The sequence below is a fragment of the Bos grunniens genome, chromosome 16, assembly GCF_055505025.1.
Source record: "Bos grunniens cultivar Pamir isolate PY7600 chromosome 16, Bosgru_T2T1.0, whole genome shotgun sequence".
NCBI classification, from domain to species: Eukaryota; Metazoa; Chordata; class Mammalia; order Artiodactyla; family Bovidae; genus Bos; species Bos grunniens.
In genome coordinates this window covers 15,598,970-15,623,102 of record NC_141180.1, presented here as the reverse complement: position 1 = coordinate 15,623,102, position 24,133 = coordinate 15,598,970, and the positions used below count along the sequence as shown (strand labels likewise).

Below are 24,133 nucleotides of genomic sequence, written 5' to 3'. Positions count from 1 at the left end.
GTCCTCGCCCTCGATTCCGCTCTGCAGCCCTGGCAGTCGCGCAGTCCCGGTCCCTTCCTCCGGGTGCACGGCCCCCGCAGGCCCCTCCCGGGGGCGAGGCGGGGGGCAGGACGCGCGCGGGAGCCGGGCGCGGGGAGGGGCCGGCGCTGGGGGAGTGTCTGGCTGCCCCCGCCCCTCGAGTGAGTGACTGGGCGAGGAGGTCCCCTCCCTCCGTCCCCCTCCCTCCTTCCCGGTCCCCTCCCTCGCTCGCTCGCCGCCAGCCCCGGCTCGCTCCCTGCCCACTCCCGGGGGGGACGTTCCGTGCCGCGGCCGCCGCTTCTTTCACACTTTAGTTGGGAGCCGCGCGCCGCGCTCAGTTACTGGAGAGAGCTGGCCGCGCGCCGCCGCCTCCAGCACGCACGCACCCGGGCCGGGCTTCGGGGGCTTCGGGGCTCTTACCCCCGGCCTCGGGAGGAGGGGGAGACCGGGACTCACCGTGGGGAGGAGGAGGAAGACAAGGAGGGAGGAAGAAAACCCGCGAGGAGGACCGGGGCGGGGGGCGGGAGGCTTGCCACCTTCAGCCCCCCCGCGAGCGCCCAAGGTAAGCGGGAGCCCCCCGCCGGCCCGGGGGAGGGGGGAGTTGGCGGCCCGGCTCGGCCCGGCTCCGCTCCGGGGCGCGCCCGGGTGGGCTGGGAGGCAGGCCTGCGGGTGCCTGCCTCGCGGCGGGGATGGAGCCGCGGTCGTGGCGCTGCCGGCGCGCGGCCCGAGCCGGGGCTGCTGCTGCTGCTGCTGCTGCTGCGGGGCTGGCGGGGACGGAAGCTGGGGTGGGGGAGCCGCTGGGGGCGTCTGCTGGCCGGGACACAAGGGCTGGGATGCGGTTGGGGCTGCTGACGACTTTCGTCACATTGAGGCCTGGGTGGTTGGGGTTCGACACCCTTGCTTTCCCACCCGTACCCCCCCCCCCGCTCCCCCCCCCCCCCCCGCCGCCGCCCTCAGCCTTTCCTGCTCCTCTCGAGCTTTGCCCGTAGCCGCCGTACTTTTGCAAGCCAGAGCTTGAAAGCAAAAACCAAAATGCAGAACCTTTGCTCAATCTCCGAGTCTCTCCGCTCCGACGGATTTATGTGTTTGTGTGGGTGCTGTGATCCCCCGAATTTCTGAAGTTTTGACCTTTTGGGGAGGGGGGCTGACTGGTCTCGGTGCAGCGGTTTGTCCACCTCGATATATTTATTATTCGTGCCCAGGCGAGGCAGCCGGGGAGTGGGGCGCTCCGTTATTGTACCGGAGGGAAGATTTCACTCCCCTCTGCGGGCAGTTCGCGAGGTGCGGCCGCCTGCAGCTGCCTCTGGTCGGCTGCTGGGTGTCCTTCCCCTGCCTTCCACCCTGCCCCCCACCCTCTCCGACGGATTTTTTTTTTTTTTTCTCCCCTCGCTTACTGTTTGTGCTAGAGAAGCCCTCTCATCTCCCATTCATCTCTCTTTCTAAGGCTCTGGATTGGCTCAGGCACGATGATAAAAATTGGGGTGGCTTTTCTCCACTCCAACAGTTGCACGGTCAAAGGAAAAAATATATGCACATAGTCACGCATTAATCCTGGGAGATGACAGGCACCGTTCGAGATAGAAGTGTTCGGTTTCCGGTAGGACGTTGACGACCTATGTATAAGGTAGCTCCGGTCGCGTGTGGGTTAGGAAAATTGTTTTAAAATAGATAGTTGCTTCTGTTGTGGCTGGAAGACAGCCTTAAGTTCAGCTATCGGAGCAAGTCTGAAAGGGAGCCAGCTTGGTCACCCAGAACTTCAGGAAAGACACACATGCTCTGACTCAGACTTTGGGAGGGGGACTAACACACCATAGATTCCATGGAGTACTTTTTTTTTTTTTTTTAATTTTAAGGAAACAGTTGGGCTGTTCGGGGAAGTGACACGTTCATTACACAGACAGATATTATGAACACTTCCTTACTTCATGGGCTGGGCTCACCTTCTACCTAATGAGAATAATCTTTCTGTTGGTAGAATTGGGATGTATCAGGATAGAAAAAAAAATCATGGGTAGAGTTGGTCTGGGGTGCTCTAGCTTTCGTCTATCCAAGTACTAACCAGGCCCAACCCTGCTTAGCTTCCCAGATCAAAGAAGATTGGGTGCATTCAGAGCGGTATAGCCCCAGACACTATAGCTTTCTTAGGGGAGAGAAGGTAATACTTCTTAAGGGTCTTTAAGTCCAGGGTGCTCAAGTTGGGGGATTTCTCCCCTTTTTCATACTTCCAGAGCTGGATTGTAGGATCAATGGAACATGTTCTGTGTTGGCTGTTTGGAAATGCAATTGATCAGATGTGGAAATTAATTTAGACTTGGTTATTTTTCTTTTGCTGCCTATAAAGGAGGAAGTGCTGGTGATGGGACAGCTGAGTGTATTTGTCTCTGCATTAAGCCAGTGCTGGGACTAGCACTTCACAGATCAAAAATGCAGTGTGGAAATCCTCCTCTAGTGTTTCCTGCTGTGCAGACTGGGTTATGACAGCAGCTCAGGATGGCTGTTCGGAAAAGCATTGAAGACAAGCAAACTCAGCACTTGGATGAACAGAGGGCTTCAAGAAGGAGTGGGGTACTTCTGTTGTCAAGTTTATCTCCTTTAGGGCATTTTTCCCAAGAAAAGTTGGCCCTGGTTGGTAGGGTGGTCTTATAGCCAATGCTGATATTTCATCCTAGAAGGACCCTAAGGTTCTAGGTTCCCTCTTCAGCTGACTCAATTACACTGGTCGAGTTCTTTGGATTCTTTGCTAGTGTTTTTTGTGTTCTTTATCCTCTCACCCCTGATCTCACTTTATCATCTAGCATGGATTTCTAGGGGGGCTTCCCAGGTAGCCCTAGTGATAAAGAAACCGCCTGCCAGTGTAGGACACATAATGAGACACCGGTTCGATCCCTGGGTCAGGAAGATCCTGTGGAGGAGGGCTTGACAACCCACTCCAGTATTCTTGCCTGGAGAATCCCCTGGACAGAGGAGCCTGGCAGACGAACACGACTGAAGTGACTTAGCATGCACGCACACATGGATTTCTGGGAATTGATAGGCTGCTGTCTGAAGTGGTTTGAGCTTCTTGAAGCGTCACAGGGTATAAATCAAAAGCCTTTTCATTAATTGGTACTATTTGCTGTGACTCTACCTAAGAGGAAGGTGATGTCCCCCATTGTGAGTCTCATTTCCAGGTTGATGGTGCATCAGTGCTGTGTTGATTTTTGACCAGGCAAGACTTGACTGTCACTTAGTGACTTGCTCCAGGCTCCTAGTAACCACCACCCCCCCTTTTTTTAAAGGGGAAGTCGTGCTTCTTTTTTTTAATTAATTTTATTTTTGGTTGCACTGGGTCTTCATTGCTGCAAGCGGAATTTTTCTGGTTGCCGCGAGCAGGGGCTACTCTTCATACTCTTCATTACACATGGGCTTCCCATAGCGTTGGCTTCTGTTGTTGCGAGCATAGGTTCTAGGGTGAGAGGCTCAGTACTTGTGACTCACAGGCTTAGGTGCCCCGTGGCACGTGGAATCTTCTCCCACCAGGGACTGAACCCGTGTCCCCTGCATTGGCAGGCAGATCCTTATCCACTGGTCCTCCAGGGAAGTCCTGGCCCCTTTCTCGTAGCTGTTTTCTGTCAGAGAATGAAACACCCCAGGTTGGAGAAGGAGAAGTTTGGCATCTCCCTTTAGAACAGGAGTGGGCAGGATATCATTCACCGAGGGTCCTAAGTGTGGTGTAGCCAACTTCACAGGAACTTATCAGTAGGACCTGGAGCCCTGAGAGGCACCAGCAAGTGCATTTTGGGCCATCTGAGATTCCTTCTTTGGAATTATAGAAGTCTCAGGAGCTTGAGAGAAGTAAAAGTTGTGATTAATTAGGTTCTCGTTAAAACATGAAAAGCAGATTGCAATAAATCAATGTAAAACTGGAAAACTTGGAAAACTGAGAAGAGGAGAGAAAGTCTCAGGGAGAAGGTGTGCATGCAGGGAAAACTGCTACCCTGAAACGGTATTTTAAAATTCGTGACAGTTGTGATTTTAAGAGATCATAATTCAAGAGCTTATCTGAAGTGACATGTAAATTATATACATACATATTTTTAAAGTAGGCAATTATTTAGCTTGACTCCCTCAGTTCTGAAGTTTAATTTTACAACTTACACTGGCAACAAGAAACAACTTGACATGCTGTGGTTATGCAATCAGGACAAGAGTGGTTGCACGTCAACTGGGCGAGGATGAACCTGGAAATGAACACACAGCAGTGTCTGCAGTAAGCAGGTAGTGAGTGCCTTCCCCTCCTTTATTATTATTATTTTTTTAATTCAGTGTGTTCCTGGAAAATGCATTTCCTTGGTTGCAGGCTAGTCACATAATGTCAAAGATTGCTTTCTCGCTATACGTATGAAAGGAGACGCAGCTGCCCCAATCTGAGTGGAAACTAAGATGAACTGACCAAACTAGGTAGGTAGAGGCAGACTATCTTGCTCGTCTCTGCAGCTTCCTTGGCAGCTGATGGATTACCTTGTGCTTACTTGCAGGTCACTCAATGAGTGATTGCACTGAATGGAATTCACCTAATTAGTTAAGATCTGTAACGTGTCAAAAACCTCCTTGGAAATACATTAGATGCAGATTTCCATTTTCATAAATCAGTACGGTAGTTTATCAAGACCTCCATATTATGCCGCAGGTAGGATTTTTCAATGTGGAAACATGTTGGACAGAAAAGTAAAGATATCAAGCATAATGTCTTCTCAAATTACTGGAATTTCTACTTAGGATCATCTTCATTTGGAATATATATAATATCCGTATTTGACAAATATTTCTTCACTCCTGATTGTGACTCTGGTCTTCATCTTTTTTTTGTCCCAGGCATTCATTGAATAACAATGCTTCATATTTAAAGGGTGCTTTATAGTTTTCATGTACCCTTGTCTTACTTGACACCATGCTGTGGTTATAACACGCAAGGTTTTCCTCCTGGGATCGTTCCCAGAATGTGCCTGCATCAAGGAGTGGAGAGAGGTCCTGGTGAAGCTCAGGTCACCCCCCGCCTCTTGGTTTACTGGATTTTCCCAAGGGAGGCCATCGTGGATATTCACTGCTGTTCCTCCTAAAATAACGTAAAACGAGCAAAGGTGAGACCTTGCCTCATGCAGCGAGCGCACTCAGACTGCCAGCATTCATTCTGCGCCTCTGCCCCGGCATCTGTCTGTCCACTCTCCCTAGGCTGCCTTTTACGTTGCTTCGCCAGACGTCCCTTTTACCTACATCTCCTTTCTAAAGCGTTTCTGTGCCATAGATGTTCATCCATAGGCCTCCTGCTTCTTCTCCCACCACCTTACTTTTGCCTGCAAGACTTGGCTTGTGTGTGTCGCAGTGATCTTTCCCAGTCCTTTCCCTGTGTTTCCAGGCCCACTTTCCCTCTGACGGCGCCCACCTCCCTGCAAAAGGGTAGGCTTTCTGCTTCCAGCTGCGTCTCCTGTCTGCCCTCAGGGCCCCTCTTCCTTGTCCTACTTTGCCCCACATGCCTCCCTTATTACCTCCGCCCACTTCTCTCCATCAGGCCTCAGATCTCCAGCCCATGCCTGCCTCTGCCTGTTTCACAGGCTCACATCATATCAGCAGATGTGTTTACAGCATTCATGAGTTAAAGTCCACAGGCTCTGTACCTTGTAGAAAAATGGAGTTAGAATATTCTCAAGTTTGGGAATCTTTCTGCCTTTGTTTTCACTTTTTCCCCAAAGATATATATATATATATGTGCAGTGGTTAGTTGCTCAGTTGTGTAGTGGGTTGCCATGCCCTCCTCCAGAAGATCTTCCCAACCCAGGTATCAACCTTCCCAACCTAGGTCTCCCGCATTTACCATCTGAGCCACCAGGGAAAGGGATTCTCCTGGGCCAAATTCTGAAACTCACCAGGACAAGGAACTCCTTTCTATGTCTGTTCCATTTTCTTCCTTCTGGAATAGGAATGTCTATAACTATTACCATATGCCTATCCCATCACTGCATATATATATTGATATATATAGAGAGATGTGGACCATTTTTAAAGTCTTTATTGAATCTGTTACAGTACTGCTTTTGATTTATGTTTTGGTTTTTTTGGCTACAAGGCATGTGGGATCTTAGTTCCCCGGCTAGGGATCAAACCCGCACCCCCTGCATTCAAAGGCAAAGTCTTAACCTCTGGGCAGGGAAGTCCTTGTTTTCACTTTTGATTCCACAATGTTTTTGACTTTTAAAGACTCTTAAAACCCTTTAATAAAGCTGAAGCACTTTGCCTCATCATTTCATTTAGCTTTTACATCTTATGTTAGATAATAGATAAAGAAATATCTAGGCGATTCTTGTTATTTTTAAAATTGGATGAACATACCTTGAGCAGCATTTCAGAAATTTTCATAATGACACTGTTGAAAGGCTCTCCTATACACCAAAATCTACTTCTGGTCTTCCTTGGTGGCCCAGTGGTAAAGAATCCACCTACAATGCAGGAGATGTGGGTTTGATCCCTGGGTCGGGAAGATGCCCTGCAATAGGAAATGGCAACCCACTCCAGTATCCTTGCCTGGAAAATCCCATGGAACCTGATGGGCTACAGTCCATGAGGTCGCAAAGAGTCAGACACAACTGAGTAACGGAACGCACAGATACATTTATACTAAGCAAGGATTCTTTAGCTCAGACCTGACATTGTTGCTTTCCCTTATCAGTTTATCACCTGTGTGGCCCTATTAGTAGGGTCATTGGGAGAAAAAGTATTAAACTGAGGACTACTACTGGAAAACACAGCCTATTGACTCATTACGTATGACGAACTTGGATTGGTCTTTTTATAAAACTACTTCAAAAGTAGATCCAGCACTAGTTACGCAATATCCTGAGGGCTCCAGGGCTTTTGGAAGAAGGTGCTTTAAAGCAGAGCAGGGAGAATGGTTTTTAAGTAAGAATTCCTCCCTGTCTTAAATGGATCTGTGCTTTATTTGAGTGCCAGGGACATTGTAGTAGTTTCAGTTTCATATATTAGGACATTTTCCACCTTCCTTGATGACATACGATTTTCCCTGCCAGAGTAGGGTAAGGAAGGAGAAGGAGGGGTTGGTAGTCTTTGCTGGAGTGTGGGGACATTTTTCATACCCATCATCACAGATTCTGGTGGAGTAGGGTTCGATCCCTGAGTCCGGAAGATCCCCTGGAGGAGGGCATGACAACCCACTCCAGTATTCTTGCCTGGAGAATCCCACTGACAGAGGAGCCTGGTGGGCTATAATCCACAGGGTTGCAAAGAGTTGGTGACAGCTTAAGCAACTGAGCACACACACAGGCGAGACCCACTCAGCCGTCCAAGAGATGCAGTATTTATCATCACAGGAACTCTGAAAAGCTTATCCCTGAACCGCAGAGTTGGCATGGAGGCCTATACTGGTTGTTTACAGTATAGGGGAACCCCTGTGTTAACCCTGTTATTTCTTTCAGGAGAGGGTTGAAAGGCCAGATGTGAACTAAGGAGATGCTGCGAGGCTGCCCTGCTGAGATTTGTAGAGAACTTTTCAAAGACACAGATAATTAATACATGCTAAGGGGTGACTTCAGCAGTTCTATCTGAAAGTTCTGCCAACAGCAATTTTCCTAAGATAATTTTGTAACAGTTCTTCCAATTAAAAGGTTATAAAGGAGCCAGCCACACTTATCTCTATGTCTCAGGAAGATACTATTACTATTTTGAGGAAGGAGGTGAGAATCCAGGAACCTCTTTGTTTTGTATTTACTGAAAATTCAGATGTTCTGGTCTCCATGCCAGGAATCCATGACAGTCTAGGGACAACTCCCAAAACAAAGTTTCTGCTTACCCTTGGTGGCCGCTCCAACACGCACCCCCACCTGGCCTTGGGCTTCCTTCCCTCTGCCGCTTCTTTTAAGGTCCAATCCCTTCTCCTCCAAAGAGCTTCTTCTCTGACCATCTGAGTGGTGTCTCCCTTAGCTTCCATGAACTCCTGCAGTACTTGCTAAGTCACTTCATTTGTGTCTGCCTCTTTTGCGACCCCATGGTGTGTAGTCAGCCAGGCTCCTCTGTCCATAGGATTTTCCAGGCAAGAATACTGGATTGGTTACCCATTTCCTTCTTCAAGGGGTCTTCCCAACCCAGGGATAGAACCCATGTCTCCTGCATTGGCAGGTGGAATTTTTAGCCACTGAGCCACCAGGGAAAAGGTCCTGCAACACTTATTTGATGTTTATTTCTTTCATTATTGGTTTTGATCTTGATTTATGAGTTTTTGGTCACCCCAGCGAATCATCAGCTCTGTCATGCCCACTGGGTCTTAAGGGTTTAACATGCAGAGTAAATAGCTGTTGGTTGATTGACAGCTGGTTATTGGTCTGAGGCTTAGAATTTTTCTCTGTGAAGACCTTGCTCCCATTTAAAACTTTTTAACCAAATAAGGAAGTGGAGTTTCTCAGGGATGAGAAAAGATAATGGGAATTTTTTTGATTCCTTTGTTGGCCAAGGTTAAAGCATCTAATCTGTCTTACTCATGAAGATAATGTACTAAACAAACATTTGTTGATGACACTTTGTGTCATCTCTGCGCCTGGCACAGGAGAGATGCTGGAGATACAGATAGAAAGGCCTGGCCCTGACTTTGCGGACTTCTCAGAAAAGCATGGGAAGTGTCAGGCAAACGCATGATGTGGGGAAGAATCAAGGTGCTTTGGAAGCTGGGGGAGAAAGCGGCCGACTGTCTAGAGGTCGGCTGACTGGGTACCCTGTCTCCCTGGGACAGTCCAGGGCTGTGCCCTTTGTTCAACATAGTTATTAATGCACACCCTTTACCCTCAGAAGTCTCCCAGTTTGGACAATAAATATTGATAACAGATCTCCATAGAGAAGTCACAGATGGGTTCGCAGAGAAGGAGGTACTTGGGATGACACTGAAAAGCCACACAAGGGTCCCCTAGGGTATTGTGTACATTTCCTAAAGTATTGGGGGACCAGCATTGGTTTGCTAATCATTTTTCCTCATTTTACTGTGCATTTGCATACTGGTTCACCGACTGGCATTTGGGGATAAAGGGATCTGAGGGTCGATGGAAGGTGAAGTGGCTTCCCAGGTGGCACAGTGATAAAGAATCCGCCTGCCAAGTAGGACATGTGGGTTCGATCCCTGGGTCAGAAAGATTCCCTGGAGAAGGAAATGGCCACCCACTCCAGTATTCTTGCCTAGGAAATCCTGTGAACAGAGGAGCCTGGGGCGCTACAGTCTATGGGGTCTCAAAGAGTCAGGTAGGACTGAGGGACTGAACGTGCACGCAAGGAAGCTGAAGTTGGGCATTCCAGCAGAGTTCACACGCATGTGGAGACAGGTGGATGTAGGTCGCTGTGGCTTGGAGCACATGGAAGATGAGACTGATGAACTATGCAAGGCTTCATAGCGCAAGAGTTTGGACTCATAGCCCAAAATAAGATGCATTGAGAGACAATGAGAGATTGTAAGCAGGGGGAGACATAATTTGCATGATAGATGGTTCCTTTGTGAGTGTGGGTAAAAGACTGGACGGGAACTGAGAGAGTGACCCCAGGACACCTACGGCACAATTGGGCCCCAGCACATTTTTGTTGAATAAATGAATGAGAGAGGTTTTGAATATGTGGTAGTTGAAGCTACATAGCTTTATGTGAGATTGCTCGGGGAAAGTAAATAGAAGGAAAACGCTGAACCCTAAGTTCCAGGGAACACCAACTTTCATGGGCTGTGGATGGAAAGGATAGTGGATACTAAAACTGCAGGCTCTCATCGTGGCAAGAAAACCAGGCAAGTGGTGTCAGGAAGAGAGGATGGGTGTGTGCTTCACACTGTCACATGAAGGAGTAAAATAGCATTGAAGAGTTTGTCTCAGAATTTACAATTCTGTTATAAAAATAGAAGTGGAAGTATTGACCTTAGGGCAGATATCGAGACATAGGTAATTGGTTGGCCAAAAAGTTCATTTGGATTTTTCTGCAAGCTATTATGGGAAAACCCAAATGAACTTTTTGGCCAGCCCATTACTTAGCATTATAGAATTACTGTATTCATGCTGCATGCACGGTTTGAAGTTTTATCATTGTTAGTTTTATACATTGGGATTCTGAGGTTTACCTTATACAGTTTATGCCAGTACCGGGTGTAATAAAAGTCTGAGGCCATGTTCTTGGAGGATGACGGAATCACACAATGTTTAATCATTGTGAATTTACAAGTGTGCATAGTGATATATAAAGGGGTTAAAATACATGGATGTTTACTTTCTACTCGATGTGGAGCCATCTATGGGGGAGGGACACATTAAGTTACAACCTTGTTACAAAAGATGGCTAGTTGTAGCAGCCAGGCTGAGTAGCAGTATCACTGAGGTTTGTGGTAAAAATAAGAGGCAATTGTTGCAGAATAGGTTGTTACTTGTCCTCAGTCTCTACTGAGACCCCAGGTGGAGGTGGGGCGTGGCATTATAACATATTGGAGGGAACTTGGGCTTTGGATTCAGCAAAAATTATCCCATTTTCACCATTTCCTAACTCTAGCTTCCTGGTCTTGAATAATTATGGTAATAATTGACAGTAGTAATAATAAAAGCTAACATATATCGAGTGCTTACTCTGCATCTAGGTGCTGTGCTAAGTACATTACGTGCATTGTCTTTAATGCTTGCTACAACCTCCCGAAGAACCTATGACTATTACCTCCATAGATAAAGCAGAACTGAGGCTTAGGGGTCTCTAGGACCTTGACCAAGATCTTATAGCCAGTAAGTCGTGGTGCTGAGACTGGAATCCAGGCTCTCTGACTCTTGGGCAAGAGTCAAGCTTCCAATTATCAACTTCTGGGCAGTTCTATTTTCTGCCTTTCCCACTGCACATACACATTCCCTTCTCACCTACTGGTTCTTTTTCAAGTAAATTGGAGACATTATGTCTTCTTGTCTGTACATACTAGATTATATTTCTAAATGATAACAGCTTTTTTTTCTTTTAGTATAGCCAAGTATTATCATTCCTTAAAAATATTAACAATAATTTCTTATCTAGTCAGTAATCATATTTTCCTGGTGGGCCCATATATTTTTTAATGATTAATGTATTTTATTCAGAATCCAAACAATATTCACACTTGAGAGATGCATCAATCTTTCTTTATAGACTTCCTTTCTCTATTTTGGTTTTCCCTTGTGGCTCAGCTGGTAAAGAATCCACCTGCAACGTGGGAGACCTGAGTTCAGTCCCTGGGTTGGGAAGATCCCCTGGAGAAGCGAAAGGCTACCCACTCCACTGTTCTGGCCTGGAGAATTCCATGGACTGTGTGGTCCATGGGGTTGCAAAGAGGTGGACACAGCTGAGCGACTTTCATTTTCTCTATTTTCCCTCTTTTTATTCTTCCCTGGCAGTTTATTTGTTAAACAGACTTATCCTGTGGGGTTCTCTAGAGTCTGCAGTTTTCATCTTCATTTTAGTATTCTTCACTATATTCTTCAGTTTCCAGTATTTCCTGTAGTTTGATCGAGACTGGAAGCTTGATCAGGAGTACCTCATAGAAAGTGCTCTGTGGGAGGCACATGTGCCTTTTTGTTTATTTGTGCAGTTATGACTCCCTGGACTAACTGGGTGGTGATGGGGGCTTCCCTGGTGGCTCAGTGGATAAGAATCCACCTGCCAATGCAGGAGACATGGGTTCAGTTCCTGATCCAGGAAAATCCCACATGCCCCAGAGCAACTAAACCCATGAGCCACAGCTAGAGGCTGCACTCTTGAGCCCATGCTCTGCAACAAGAGAAGTTGCAGCGATGAGAAGCTTGTGCCCTGTAACTAGAGAGTGGCCCCCACATGGCACAAGTAGAGAGAAGCCCACGCAGCAATGAAGAACCAGCACAAAATAAATAAATAAATATTTTTTTAAAGAAAGACTAAGTGGTGGATTTAGGTGTTGTCAGCCTGATCTTTCCATTGGAAAGCTTCCGGAGGCCCTTCAAAAACCACTTTGGTTATTGCTTAGATATATTATTTCAGAAATGGTTGGAAAATGGTAATATTCTGTCATCTCTTCTGCATTTGGTTAGCTGGAGTTTTTCTCTCAAGAAGAGATTTACCACATCAATTATTTGGTCACTTCAGGGTGTAGTCCAGCTAGGACAATTAATGCTCAGTTTTATTCTCTCTATTTTAAATAATGTTCAGAATTATGAGTTGATTTTCTAACATCTTTCAAAGAAGACCAATGGGAGTATCATTAGGAACTCATGGATTTTAACACAATTCATGTGTTTATAGTCCTTTGCAGTTATTTCTTTTGAAGTTCAAGTTATCTTTGGCCCAGAGGAGAATCTTTAAATTGGCATCTGAATCCTTTTGACATGACTATACTGGTGTTTGAGGATGTCCTTACTTTGTGGTATGGCAAAGATATTTCAGAATTCTCTAGTACATTTCCTGTCCCAGATCTTTTTATTTCTAACTGATATTTAGAGACCACAATACAGGTGTTAGGAATTCTCTTTGCCTTTGGACTGGTCATTGTTCCTAGGTTGTTCAAGTGGACAAAGTTAAAAAACATAGATATGTATGTATATCTAGCTACTGAGACATGGAGATACATATATATGTTTGTGTATGGATATGTTTTTGTAAAAATGTGTGTATGTATGATGTGTGTATGCTTATATATGTGTGTGTGTGTGTATGCATATTGTTTCTGTTTAATATAAGCAAGGGCTTCCCCAGTGGCTCCGCAGAAAAGAACCTGCCTGCCAGTGCAGGAGATGCAGGAGACACAGGTTAGATCCCTGGGTTGGGGAGATCCCTTAGAGCAGGACATGGCAACCCACTCCAGTATTCATGCCTGGAGAATTCCATGGATGGAGGAGCCTGGTGGGCTACAGTCCATAGGGTTGCAAAGAGTCAGACATGATTGAAGTGACTGAGCACACAATTAAGCAAATGTATCTATTTTTTCCCTTTTTTTTCCTAAAAGGTAGCATACTATAGTTACCCACCTTGCTTTTTGCACTTACTGGTATTTTTCAGAGATCACTCTGAAGCCATATATTAATATAAACATTTTTCAGCACCTTTTACAACTGCAGAGACTCCATTGTGTAAATATACCAAACTTTATTGGTATATACATGGCTATTTTCAGCCTTTTGCTTTTACATTGTAATGGGAATGGTTTGTTTTTGGTGGTGGGGGTTTATTTGCAAATCAAACATAAAGCCTGAATGGTTAAGTTTTTCCTTAACTAAATGGACAGCTGAATGACCAGTGCTGCACTGAATAGCCTTGTGAATATTTATGTATGAATTCTTGCCAGTTTATCTTCCTAGAAGTGAAGTGGGATTGCTGGGTCAAAGGATAAATGGATTTACAGTTTTGTTTGATATCACCAAAGTTCTTTCTGTGGGTACTGTACAATTTTGCATTCCCACCAGCAGGTAATGAGAGTTCCCTCTTATCCCACAGTCTTACCAGGAGACATGTTGTAAAAAACCTTTGGGTCTTTGCCATTCAAATGGTGAGAGATGATACTCTAGTGTAATTTTAATTTGCATCTCTTATTATGAGCTAGCTTGAGTTCCTTTTCTTATGTTTTGGGCCCATTTGCATTTCTTTTTCTGTGCACTGTCTTCATATTTTTTGGCCATTGTTATAGGATTTTAGGTCCTTTCCCCCTTTATTTATGAAGCTTTTTATATATTAGGGACATTATATAGTAGGCATATCATCCCTAATATTTGACAGTTTTCCCCACTTTATCATTTGTCTTTTTCCTCTGATTATGGTTTTTCTAATGTAATTTTTTCCCTTGACTTACTCAGTTATATCAGTCTTTCTTTATTCCCTCTTGGATTTGAATCATGATGTAGAAAAACTTCTAGATTGTAGAGCAGCACTGTCCAATAAAAACATAGTAGGAACCATGTATGGAAGTTTTTAGCAGCCGCAATAAAGCAAATAAAAAGAAAGGTGTAATTAATTTAATAATATATTTCATTTAATCTAATATGTCAAAATATTGTTATTTCAACAAGTAATCAACATTTTAAAATTAGTAATGAGATATTTTACAATTTTTTCATGCTGAATTTTTCAGAACTGATGTGTATTTTATACTATAACACATCTCAATGTAGTCACTAAATTTTCATTGTAAATAATTAATCTGTATGTAGATTTAATAAAATTTAAAGTTTAAAAGTAAGTTCACATAACAAGGTTGTTCCAAGTGTACATAAAAGTCTTTCAATAGCTGTGTTGAGTGTCAGTTTTTAAATTTCAATTTAAATTATTTAAAAGAAATTAAAACTGCAAATTCAGTTCTTAGCACGTTTCAGGTGCTTGGTAGCCACGTGTGGATAATGACTACCATCTTGGACAGCACAGTTATAGGATAGTCAGTGTATTTTCTTTTAGTACTTGTGTGGGTTAATCATTAACATTTAAATCTGTGACCATTGGAATTTATGTTGGTGTATGGTATGGGGAATGGATCCAATTTTCTTTTTTTTCTAACATGTTTATTTGGAAATCACAAACCACTTATGTATTAAAAAATTCATCTTTTCCCCACTAATTTGAGATGTACCCCTATCGTATAGGCTTCCCTGGTGGCTCAGATGGCAAAGAATCCACCTGCAATGTGGGAGACCTAGGTTTGATCGCTGGGTTGGGAAGATCCCCTGGAGAAGGAAATGGCAACCCACTCCAGTATTCTTGCCTGGAGAATCCCATGGACAGAGGAGCCAGGCAGACTACAGTCCGTAGGGTTGCAAAGAGTCGGACGGGATGGAAGTGACTAAGGACAGCATAGCACACTTACCATATACTTAATTGTTATAAGTAATTAATAAGCCAAATTTCTGCATTTTCTATTCTCTTCTGTTAGTTTGTCCCTGCATATTCCAATACCCTACTATTTTCATCATAGAGAACAGATAAATATATTTTAATATTAAAACCATGTTGGGATACCGTTTCATACCAAGCAGATTAGTAAATGTCTGTCAGCATTAAGCACTGGGCAAGAATGTGGAGCAGAGGGAATATATACATACATTGGTGGTGACAGTATAATTTGATATATGACTTTGGAAAGGAGTTTGGAATGCCCTGTGAAGTGGTCATCCCCTTCAGGATAGCAGAGCAGATCCAAACCTGGAGTGGGAGCAGTTTTGTCTAATAACTTCAGTTTGCCATTCTAATATTATCAATTTTTGTAGGACTTGGATTGTGAAAAAGGTTGGAAAGCAGTGCCTTAGAGAAACTTACACATGTGCAACAATGCTCAGAGATAGCAACCCTATTCATAACAGTCGAACGCTGAAACAACTTTTATGGCAACAACAGTATACTGAATACAGAAACTGTGATGTGTTTATAATAGTCCTGAGAGTAACCTGCAACTGTGTGTAACAATATGGATGAATCTCACAAGTGTAACATTGAGAGGAAAAGGAATGTAGAAAAATGATACAATGTGATCCCATTCATGTAAAATTCAAAAAATACTAAACCAACGCAATACATTGTTTAAGGACTGAGTCATATATGAGATGACTAAAGAAAAGCGAGAGAACTAATAATATAAAGTGCTGGAAGATAGTGACTACTTCTGAGGGCAAAGAGGAGGGGCAAAGTCACGTGGAACTTTGAAGGTGTTTATAAGGTTCTGTAAGCAGGCTCTGTATGTAGGTAGGTACATATACATTTTTGGTTTTATACATTAAATTATATGTGTGTTATGTGACTACTATTTTATAATAAAACAGAAACAAAACAACAGCAAAATTCCAGACTCAGGAATAGGCTAACCAAAATTCAAATAATTAAATTTATGCTCGAGGAAAACTTTAGATGTAAAACACTTTGCTCTTTCCGTCTCTTATTTAGTGGCAGTAACTTTTTAATTGGCTGGCAGAACAGTTGAAGACAGATTTGCTTTTATTGTCTGGGTCAGGCAGCAGGAAATATATCGTTGGGTTCTACACACAAGAGTCACTGTCGCATTACCAGGTACAACTACAGGTAGAAGTTTCTTTGACACTGAGGCAATTTGTTTTGGTACCAAGCAATTAATTTTGGAACCATTGTTTGCATTTTAAACCATGGCCAGCTTTAAACTTTATTCAGAGAGAAGATTTTTGAAGAGACAGCATCATAAATAGCAAATGTTTATCAAGTATATGCTATACACCAGATGCAATGTGTACATTAAGTCATTTAATCCAGATAACGGTCTCCTATTAAGCCATACAGGTTATACATATTGCCAGAGAGTCAACACAGGAAATACATGATGAGATTTTCATGAAAGCTTGTCTGACCCCAAAGCCCATGTTCCGAAACAGCCTTTTAACAGCTTCAGAGCTAATAGAGCCTTTACTGAGTGCAGTGCATCCTAACTCATTCCAGAAAGAGTATTTCTAGCCTTAACATTGCAGAGAGGGAAGTGTAGGTCTTCAGAATGTCTGTGATTTTTAACATCTGTTTAAGTTTGCTGTCTTCGGTAGCATTAAGCCGCTGCTCTTTACCCCTCTGTTTGATGGTCCTTTCATAGGCTTGGAGGCCGTAAAGAATTTGATTGACTGGGCAGTGGAAGGCCTGCCAGGGTTTCTGTTGCTTTTCTGATATGAACTCTTTCTTAATTTTGTATCCCCAGGATTAGCCCAAACCTCAAAACCTCTCTTCACCATGCCTGTGCAAAGCCTTTGCAGCCTATTGCACCTTCTGGCATTAAGATTACATGTATCTCTTTCTCCAACTTGTCAAAATTTTAAAACCGTTTTTCCACCCCCCCCCCATTGGTTCTTCAAGAATTACCTTATGTATCCCAGATTGTGCTTTCAGCAAGTGAAACTTATTCCTGATCTTTTATCTGAGTCGTTATTTGGCATGTTATTATCAGACCCAGCACTGATAATTGTCATTATGCTTTGAAGTTACATCATGTTTAGCCTCAGAGTTCCCCCATTCTTACCCCGTCTTTCCACTGGTATTTTCTGGAGAGAACACAGCTGAGGAAGGCGACAGGGTGGGAAGGAGTATTCAAATGAGCATTTGGTTGCTAGGTAACCTGGCTTACTCAGGATTTGTGACTTCCTAAAGTTATGTAGAAATTAACTGCAGAGCTATTTGGAATCTCTGTCCAATGGCACATTCCTGTTTAGATTAGTGTGCATTCACTTTGGAGCTGACAGTAGCTTCTAAATCTACATAGCCTCTTTGTCTAGGAGCTATTAGACTTACTCTTTCAAGGGAGTGAATATGGCAAAAAAAAAAAACATGCTTTTTTTATATAAATAAAAATGAGGTCAGTGTACAAGTGAAGATGGTGAATCCCCATCACATCCTGTGATCTGTGGATGTGTGAGTGCCTTTCCAAGCCCTGGGAGGATAGTTTTCATAGTGATACTGAAGCCAGCTTTGTATCTTCCTTCTGTCTTCATTATATTTGAGTTTCCGCCAAGTTTGCTTTAGGTTCTAGTGTCAAGAAATATACTTGTCCTTTGTGTAATCTCCAGTGAGAGTTATATGGTGTTCTATGTGAAGATAAAATAGCTTGTATGTGTTTAGATATTTCACTTTTTAAAAAGCATAATATCTAAGATTAACAAAATTTAAAAGGAACCAAATAGAATTAAATAAGTTCCTATGGTTTGCAAGGAAGTAAAGTGAGTATGTCCAGAAATGAAATGCATGTGGGATTTATACTGGTTTTCTACTACTTGATTAGATCCTATGATAATATGCTTTGAGGGCTCTTCCTTGGATCTTAAATGTTGTCAGCCACAAAGGTGGGATCAGAGTGAGGGTGAGGGAGTAATAACCTTGAAACGAAATAAAAAGAAGCAGTGGTATTTACGATCTTTGGAAAATAACATTTATTTTCTAACTTGTAGCAGGTTATTAAGTGGCAGAGAGGATCCGAATTCTGAGGGAAATTCAGTTCAGATAGCACTGCTTATATTGGAGAAGGAAATGGCAACCCACTCCAGTGTTCTTGCCTGGAGAATCCCAGGAACAGAGGAGCCTGGTAGGAGGCCGTCAATGGGGTCACGCAGAGTCGGACACGACTGACGCGACTTAGCAGCAGCAGCAGCATTGCTTATCCTCTGCACGCAGCCTGAAGATAACCTTGTAATTTACAGCAGCACATTCAGACTGTATCGTCCTGATTGTTCCTTTAAAGGCCTGTTCCGGAAGGACTTGAGACTCTCTCTCTGCTACTTTGTGCTTTAATGGGCCAGCTGCCTGCATGTGAAAGCAGAAAGGGAAACTTGGAGAGGCTGTAGTCTTTTGGATGCTTCCTTGAGATTGAGTGGGTTTTTTCCTCCTTTCTACACTGCCCTCCTTCCCCTTTCTCTATGTAGTTGATGTGGAACTAACACATGTGGCTCTAACGTTTTATACGTTTAAAATGGGTGGGAAAAAAATTAAATACATGCCTAAATGGTATTTCCCATAATTGAATGAACTACAGCTCCATTTGGTAACATGTAATGTGAAAAACTCTGAGAATCTCTCAGGTTAAGATTTTCTCTCTAAGCTAAACAGAACTTTCCCCAGGTCACAGTGTGTGCCCTGCCACCTCCACCTAGCACCGTGAATGCATCTATTAAACAAATGCGTGCACAGCAGTTCAGAAATCCTCAAACGCTGTTTTCTCTCCCTAAGTAAATAAAACACCGCGTTGGCCAAAAGGGATGTTGGGAACTGAAAACCTGAATGAACATTTTGGCACCCCAGTGCATCATCTTGGGGTATTTTGATAGCTCTAAGCAATCTCTTACCTGCTTACCTTTGAAGTATCTTGCCTTTTTTAGGGCAGATGGTGGGACTGGGGCACTTAGGGAAATGTGCCAGGTCTCCAGCAAATCATTCATGATGCCAAATGAACATTGTATTTGACATGGCTATTTATTTATTTTTTATCAAGTGTAAAGAAGTCATAAAGTTATGTCTTTTCCTTGTATTGGTAAGTCATGATGAAGCCGTGAGAAAGTCAAGATGAGGAGGACTCGGTCTTGTTTGTGCTGCATGGGTACAGGGATTCCATAGCAGATGTGCTGATGGGTGTCAGGTGAGGAAAAGAGCCATGACCTTCCAAGACTAGGGTTTAGAAACCATGGAGTGGGCCATGGGGAGTTGGAATTCTCATTTTCACTTTTCACTAGACTGGTTCTCCCTTTGTTACCTATGGTCAGCATAAGAAAGAGCAGTTGGAGAATTAATAACTCAGTGATCATTATTAATACTGCGACAGGGCAGCTAAGAATGAGAAACATGTCCTAAATCGAACTTGTAACAGTTCAATATTTCCTTGCTGAGTGGGTAGATGACTCAATGCACTTGGTATAATACATTAGAATTGCTCTATTAAAACTGGAAAATGTGTCTTAATATTGTAACATCGCAGTCAGAAATGGTTTATTTTTGTTGGTGGTAGTTTATTTCCAAATCAAACATAAAGCATGAACTGAAACATTACTTGTCACTTATTGGACAGACAGCTGAATGAACAGAGAAAGTAACTGAATTTATTCTACAGCCGCCAAAGCCCTGGGTATGGCGGCTTTGTGCTTGTTGGCAAACCCTGCTGCCAAAGAGACTTCAGAGAGACTTCAGTGTCTCAACAGTGGGACCCACTCTATTGGCAAGAAAATACTGCTCTACTGGGCTTTTTATTAACTTGAAATTTTAAATTCATCATTCCTTATTTTGAATCCAGTTCAACAAAGGGTTAGTATTTGGGTCCTTTGCTAGGGCCTGGAGCTTTGCTAAACTGAGCTATAGGTTAAAATGTTTATCATCAAAGAGGCAATTTTGTCTATGTTAGGTATTTGTGAGGAATGACAAATCCCTGATAAGGGCTGAGAAATAGGAATAGTCAGCTGCTAAAGAGATAGAATGAGAAGGCACATCCCCCTGAAGGCTTTACCCATCCTTTGGGGATAGTCTGACCTTTGAAAAAGCTTTAGTGGTCAGATTTCACCACCTTTTCTCTGGCATCCCAATCTGATGGAGTCTCATGCATAACAAAAATGGCACATTAGGGTCCTTTTATTTAATTCTGACAATGCCCCCCTAGAAAATTGTAGAACAAAGTCTGTTCCTTAGCCACAGGGCTATTCTTCCAGTGACCTAATGGGTTTGGATGTTAGTGCTCTTTCAGTACTAGACTACTAAGAGTTATTTCAGCTGAGAAGGTGAAATATGGGTGGTTTCCATCTATTCAGCACTCTTTTTTTTTTTTTTTTTTCATTCTTACACAACTTTCAAAGAAAGTTTCCTTTGGTGTTTGTAGTGTTGGGATGACCCAAGGCCAGCAGTGGGCTAAACTGTTTGCTGTAGTTTCGCCTTGGGCCAGGTGAGTCACAGCTGGGGGGCCAGGAATCTGCTGTTTGTATTTTTCAGTGAGTGGGCTCTTGTGTTGGAATACACTAAGGTCAGAATTGATTCTGACCTTCAGCCTTTGTAGAAAGAATTATCTCACAGTTTTGGGGAAAAGTAAATGAAATAGGTTAGTGGTGGAGTGTATGTGGACTATGGAATGTGGACTTGAGATGGGGGCTAGGAAATAACCTGCAGATGGGTTTTTAACACAACACCTTTTCAGGTCTCTGCTCAGTCGCTTCAGCCATGTCCAATTCTTTGCGACCCCATGACTGGAGTCATCTGTCCACTGGGCTCCTCTAGGCAAGAATACTGGAGTGGGTTGCCTTGATCTCCTCGACTCAGGGATTGAACCCATGTCTCTTGCATCTCCTGCATCGCATGCAGATCATTTACCGACTGAGCCACCGGGGAAGCCCCACTATTGGAATAAAGGGATTCATAGTGGATTTTGGTGAATTAAAACAGAAAGAGCAAGAAAGTGGTCTATACCAAAGTAAAATGATCCTCTTAATCATGAATTAGTAGCTCTTTTGTTGTTGTTTAGTTGCTAAGTTGTGTCCAACTCTTTGTGACCCCATGGACTGTAGCCTGCCAGACTCCTCTGTTCATGGGATTCTCCAGGAAAGAATACTGGAGTGGGTTGCCATTTCCTCTGCCAGGGGATCATCTTGACCCAGGGGTTGAACCTGCATCTCCTGCATTGGCAGGTAGATTCTTTACCGCTGAGCCACCACTTTGCAGAGAGAGGATTTCAGTCCACCTGGCCTACCTCAACTTTGAAGCTGACTGTCTTCCTAGCACACTGCCTGGTTCACTGCAGGCCTCAAAAAAATTGAATTAAATGTTATGGTGACTCCAGGGCCTCTGGGTATTCATTGTTTCATTTCCCTTCTCTGTGGGTTTCTGAGTAATGTCTTACTGTTCTAAACTGTCCTCTCAGTTGGCTTTACTTTTATGTATGCCCTTTCTCAAGCGGCACTGAAGAGTAGCTGTCAACAGAGGAGAATCAAGACATCTATATAAATTTGTATAATGGCAGGCAAAGACATATAGCAGAATAGAAATAAAGTATAAAAATTGGCAAACTTGTAAAATATAAAATGATAAGACTATGGAGAAGAAAGTGTAAGGACAGTAGGAAATTTATTTTTTTCAATATAATGGAAATAAAGCGTCTGTTCGTAAATTTAAAAATAATATCGAATAAATATGCTGCAAGAGTCTTCTTTGTAAAGAATGTATTGTTCTGGTCAGGAAAAGAAAAAAAGAACTGTAATAGTTAAAAGGTCTGTGAATAGTGTGTTTGTATAGGAAATATGGGTTTGGAAGCAATGGTCAGATAACTATGCTTGTACCTGAATAGGTAAAGATGTTTCAGGCTGTTAGAATTTGTCTTGGGAGGAAGAGTTATACTAAGATCAAGGAGGTCTTTCGGGTGGATCTATTGGATTTCATACTTTGGTCATAACTCTTGAACATGTTGAATAATTTTGACTAAATTTGTAATAGCACAAGAAATGTCTTAGATTCAACCCTGTGGTTTGATGTGCAGTATTTAAACAACCGATAGAAGCCAGTCCATTTCCAAATGAACATTTTTCTGTGAATTAAAATGAATTACAGTGTACTTTAAGTGGATAAGGTGGCTAGTGGTATATGTCCATATTGAACGAGAAGGTGTGGTCAGTTTTCCAATCTTCTAATAGACATTTTGGATTAATTTTATCTGAGATTATGAAAGGTTAATTTACCAAAACTGTTTTTTTCCCTTAAGTCCTTTCATCAACTAGAGTTGCTTTCCAACTGGAGAAAGGACCTTATTGATTCTCTAATTTTATTTCCATTAAACAAATTTCAAAATACATGAAGGCTTAAACATGAATATATGTGGCTTCTGGGGAAGTTTCTGAGCAAATACACAATCAGCGGGGTCCTGTGTAGTTTTCAGGGTTGGTGTTAAGCAGGCTTAGGAAAACTACTGGCTTCTCTGGTCTTCAGAGATCTCTTCTGCAAATGGGCTAGAGGCTGTAACTCCCTTACTCATGATTACAAACGAATTATATTTATCTGTTTGTGTGTGTGTGTGTGTGTGTGTGTGTGTGTGTGTGTGTATGTGTGCAGTAAATTGTGGCTATTGGGCAGCTGCTTACAAACTAGGGTGTGGAGAGTTCAATGTTATCTTTTTCTTAAAGCCAACATAACTAAAAGTTATTGGTTACATTTCTTTTGAAATGACTCATACTGAGTTTATTATGAGACACTAGTAGATTCTGTGTTATTTCTGTCATAAGCTAAAATTTGTCTTCAGTCCACTAAGCTTGCCTCACTGTGCCAGACCTGGTTGCAGGATTCAAAACTTATTTGATGCCCTCCAGGTGCTAATCATATAGTCGAGAAGATACCTAAAATTATGCAGAGATGACTATTTAGAGACTATTTGATATGGCTGATCATCACTGAATTAAATTTCCCAGAGAACTGGGATGTCCAAGGGTTCCTCTTTTTCCAGTTGTACAAGTACAGATGGCTTTTTAGTGGGATGGATACTACGGCAAAGATAATATCATTGGGTGCTTTTTATATTTCTTTGTTTTTAGTTTAGTTATTTTACTTCTGTCACCCCTGTGTTTCAGTCCCTGTCAGATAAAGCAAGGGTTTTCTTAGGAAATAATGCAGCCAGGTTTAATTGCCACTCAAATGAAGACAGCACACAACCCACAGTTAAGGTGGGAGTATCACCCTGGGGATTGTCAGCAGACCAGCCGTGGGTTTTCCTGCATAAGGAATGTATGCTTGAAGATACAGTATAAATTATAGACTCTGGGTAATGTGAGCACATCTCCATTGGATGGGTGCTTGCAAACATCCTCACGGTTGGAGAACACTTAGAAGAAGCCTCATACAGGGGTAAATAATGCTCAGGTACTCATTTGTCTACTTTTTAAAGAAACATGTTAGTAAAAACAAGTCAGAATGAAAATGGCAAAGGGATCAAACCGATGAAGCTAGACAAGAGTTAAAGTCCAGAAATGCATCCTGGAAGGCTCTGCCTAATTACATTATAGGTAGTCTCCAGATTTAGCCCTGAGTTTCCCTGTAGCCACGGGAGAGGAAACATGATCAGTTACAAGATTCAGTTATAAAATAAAAATATGTCATTTCTTTGCACAAGCACAATTGTTGCAGCTACTCATACGGAAGAAATTCCTCCTCGTGAAGGGTCAGCTGGGTGATGACAGTTTAACTTTGCTTTGGAAAATCCAGATTTCTTCCTGAGCCTTTTCTAGAAATAGTTCTGTTGATTATTGAAGGTGGGGAGCGTTGTAAGACATCACACTTTACACATCTAGAGGGATTTCCTGGCTTTCCTCCTGGGAGTCAGTCGTCTAAAACGCCAAGAGCAAGTGAAAGAAACATAATCTCTGCTGTTTGCCTGTTATCTCTCTGGTGGATTTGTGTTGCTGGGTGACCCTGCAGTGTCCACCATGAGTCATTTCTTAAATTCTCTAAGGAAAGGAATGAGGGACTTCCCTGGTGGTCCTATGGTTAAGAATCTGCCTGCTTAATGTAGGGGACACACGTTTGATCCCTGGTTTTCAGCTAAGATCCCACATGCCTTGGGGCAACTAAGCCCGTGGGCCGCAACTACTGAAGCCCACAAGCACGTGGGCTGCAAGAAGCCCTGCCTGTGCTCTGCAACAAG

General features: G+C 43.1%; 1 protein-coding gene across 2 annotated transcripts in view; it reads left to right on the top strand.

Annotated features, from left to right (window-relative positions):
• Nucleotides 1–280: 280 nt before the first annotated feature.
• C16H1orf21 (chromosome 16 C1orf21 homolog) overlaps nt 281–24,133 on the top strand; it is a 242,536-nt gene continuing 218,683 nt past the window's right edge. The window contains exons 1-2 of one of the 2 annotated variants that reach the window (XM_086343416.1): nt 281–580; nt 4,873–5,138. The gene's annotated coding sequence lies outside the window, so the exon portion shown is untranslated. The remainder of the gene's footprint in view (nt 581–4,872; nt 5,139–24,133) is intronic. The other variant, XM_086343415.1, reaches the window with a different exon arrangement.